The sequence below is a fragment of the Bos mutus genome, chromosome 1 (assembly GCF_027580195.1).
Source record: "Bos mutus isolate GX-2022 chromosome 1, NWIPB_WYAK_1.1, whole genome shotgun sequence".
NCBI classification, from domain to species: Eukaryota; Metazoa; Chordata; class Mammalia; order Artiodactyla; family Bovidae; genus Bos; species Bos mutus.
Window position 1 is genome coordinate 52,365,331 of NC_091617.1, and position 3,353 is coordinate 52,368,683.

At 49.3% G+C, this 3,353-nt stretch overlaps 1 pseudogene; it reads right to left on the reverse strand.

Annotated features, from left to right (window-relative positions):
* Positions 1-344: 344 nt before the first annotated feature.
* LOC102270725 (kinesin-like protein KIFC1 pseudogene) lies at positions 345-2,355 on the reverse strand (annotated as a pseudogene).
* Between the last annotated feature and the right edge of the window lie 998 nt (positions 2,356-3,353).

A 3,353-nucleotide genomic window follows, 5' to 3' on the forward strand; every position in this document is an offset into this window, starting at 1 on the left:
AGATGGCATCACCGTCTCAATGGACATGATTTTGGGTAAACTCCGGGAGCTGCTGATGGACAGGGGGGCCTGGCGTGCTGCAGTCCATGGGCTTGCAAAGAGTTGGACACGACTGAGAGACTGAACTGAACTGAACTGTGTTTATGAAAACAGGCTTGTTTTTGAAAAGCACCACTTGCATACATTGTGTGCATTTAAGGGAAAGGTACTGTATTTTTAAAAAATTCTCTTCTTTATTTGATAGACCCAGGTATCAGTGCTCTCGCCCAATAAAACACCCCTACCCCCCACCCCATGTGTCTCACACATACACATACACACACACACAATATCTAGATCCATCTTCATTTCTTGTTGACCTGGACAGTACCAATAACACACTGGTTCACCTTGGAGGCAAAGTGTAGGGAGTTGAGGGACTTGGAGACATTCTCTTCTAGGGGAGAAATGTTCACAAACATGAGTATCTTAGCACTGCCGCCCAGAGAGTTCTGCCCCAGGTAAGTGAGCTTGCTGTTACAGTAAGGCCCATGGGACTCCTTGTTGCTCAAGGCCATGGTGACCAGCCCCAGCGTGGACAGGCTGCTGTTAATGGCCTGTGTTTCCAGAAGGTGTTCCTGCTCCCCAGGGCCGAGGATAAGCCAGGGTCTAGCTGCTCACTCCCAGCCAAGTCCACAAGGCTGAGGGGGGCTATGCACTGCAGGCCTCGGCCAGCATGCTCCCCAGAGATCTGCAGCTGGAACACACTGTGACTACATGACGAGCGCTCATTCTGGGCTGTACGAATGACAGCCCAGTTCTGGTAGGCTAGTCTCTTTCTCACAGGAGACTGGAACATAGCGCATGTTGGTGACATTAAGCTCCTCGTTGCCTGTCCCTGCCTGGCGAATCACACATTCACCTCCCTGGACCTTCCGGGTCCCAGTGGCCAGTAGGTCTCAGACAGTCTTGTTGTAGATCTCTAAGTAACTTGCCACAAAACTGTAGGTCCAGCCCTGGCCACTTAGTTCCTGGGCCACAGGAAAGAGGTGCCGCAGGGCCCAAGGGATCAGCCCCTTCATCTGGGGGTCTCCCCTAGGCCCACCCTCCATGGTGAAGGTCTTACCACTGCCTGTCTGGCCATAGGCAAAGATGCACACTGGATACCCACCCAGGGCTGACTGGTCAAGCATGGAAATCTCCTCAAACACTTCATCCTGTCCACTCCCTGGTGGGAACACCCGGTCAAAGGAGAAGTCATGGTGGGTAGGGGCAGCTGGCGCCCCACTCAGGGTCCCACACTGCTCGTCAGACCAGGAGAGGCTGAGGTGGGTTGGAGGGTCAGAGGGCCCACAGGGGCCAGAGGGAAACTGGAGAAAGCCAGGGGATGGGGTGGACTCCCCTGGAAGGATGGGGCAGACCTGGCAGAACACACAGATGTTGCCTTTGAGTTCCTACAGTTGGTTATGTAAACGCCGGCACTCCATCTCAAGCCCATGGAGATGTTCTTCCCACTCAGCCAGTGAACCCTCCCAGACTGCAGCCTTCTGGCTCAGAGAAGCAACCTCTGCTTGGCTGTCCGACAGAGAAGCTTCTGAGGTCTGCAGGCTCCTCTCCTGCTCTTCCAGCCAGGCAGCCAGTCCCCTCCACTCCTCCGACCATCTCAGCTGTTCTTTCTGGAGCCCTTGCACTAAGTCCTCCTTCGTGCCCATCCACTTTTCCAGCTCCAGGACCCGGGCACTCAGGTTCCCCAACTTCCATTGGCCTGCTCAGCCTGGGCCTGCACCTGGTCAACTCCAGTGTCAACTCCAGTGTCCTGCACTCTGCCTCCAGGTCCAAGGCCTGTTGCTGGGCCTCCCTGAGCTGGTCCCACAGCTGTTGGTTCTCCTGGTCCAACATCTACTTCCTCTCACCACAGCATTTCAGCTCTGTGTTGAGGTCACATAACTGCCCCTTTAAGTCCCAGACTGGACATTTGGGTTTCTTCCCTTCCACCATGGGAGGGGAAGCTGTTGTTCTAGGCTTCTGGGCAAGAACAGCAGGACCTGGCTTCTGAGTCTTCAGCACTGTGGCAACAGCTGTGGAACATCAGGGTCCTGGCTTCTTGGGAGCTTTGGGCACTGCAGTCTGGCCTTGTGTCTGTGGCATGGAGGTGAGGGCTGCTGCTCTGGGGTGGGTCGTGGCTACTCTGGTGCCCAGGCCTCCTGTTATTTTCTTCTCAGGCTTCAAGGCCTCCTCCATCTGGTCAGGCCTCTTCTTCGGCCTGCCTCCCAAGAGAGACAGCCGGGAAGCGGCCTTGGCCAGGGGTCTCTTCAGCTCTATGCTCCCCTTCACTTTCACCAATGGGGATCTCTGCTGTGGCTCCATGTCCAGCTTGGTGCCACTCACACTGGGCAAGTGCAATGAGGAGGACACAGAGCCGGGGCTCGACACAAGAGTACGCACACTCCGTGCTCCTGAGCTGCCTGCCCTATCTGTGTTTATAAACCAAGTGTTATTACTTGAAAGAAATATGGGTACCATCTGGCACAGATTTTCCTTTTGTTATTTATTAAAAAAAGAACCTAAGAAAAGAGATTAAGGGAGTTGTCCACAGTCATATAGATAATTAGTGGCAGTCATTAAAATAATGACTGTAGAAATTAGATCATTTACCTCCCAAGTCAGAGCTTTTCCACTAAAGCATTCTTCCTCTATCTTATATGCTGAGCTTTTTTCCCTCCAATTTTTCCCTCAAAAATAAGGTTCATCACCTGTCTCATGATTAGTTCTTTCTTTTATCAGCCCTGGAAACTGTGGAAGAGAAGAATTTTCAGAAGCACTTAACTACCCAAGACCCAATCTCAGGGTGGGATGGTTCTGAAGATGAAGTAAATGAACTCAGTCAACTTTTCTTTGCATTCTCATGAATAATTGCAAGGATGGGAACAGAGAGCAATGGCTTTGATTCAGGCTGCCTGGATTTTAGGCCTGGCTTAAGAAGATGTAAGACAATGGTCTCAATTCTTTGAGCGTTAGTTTTCTCATCTGAACACTCAGGAGTTTTATCTCTATGATTTCATATTTTTAGATGATTAAATACCTTTTCCAAGATAAAGGGAACATATGTTTATTGCAAAACAGCTTTAAAAGTAGAGAACTGTATCAAGAAAAATAAATTAAGTAATCATCCATAATGGAACTCAGAGATAACAACTGTTATCTATCTGAAGCATTCTTTTCAAATCTGTTTTCTATGATACTGATTAAAATTGAAGTAGCACTATATTTAGTTTTGAAGTTATTTAAATAGTTTACTTTTTCTTTTTTTAATTTAAATTTATTTATTTCAATTGGAGGCTAATTACTTTACAATATTGTATTGGTTTTGCCAT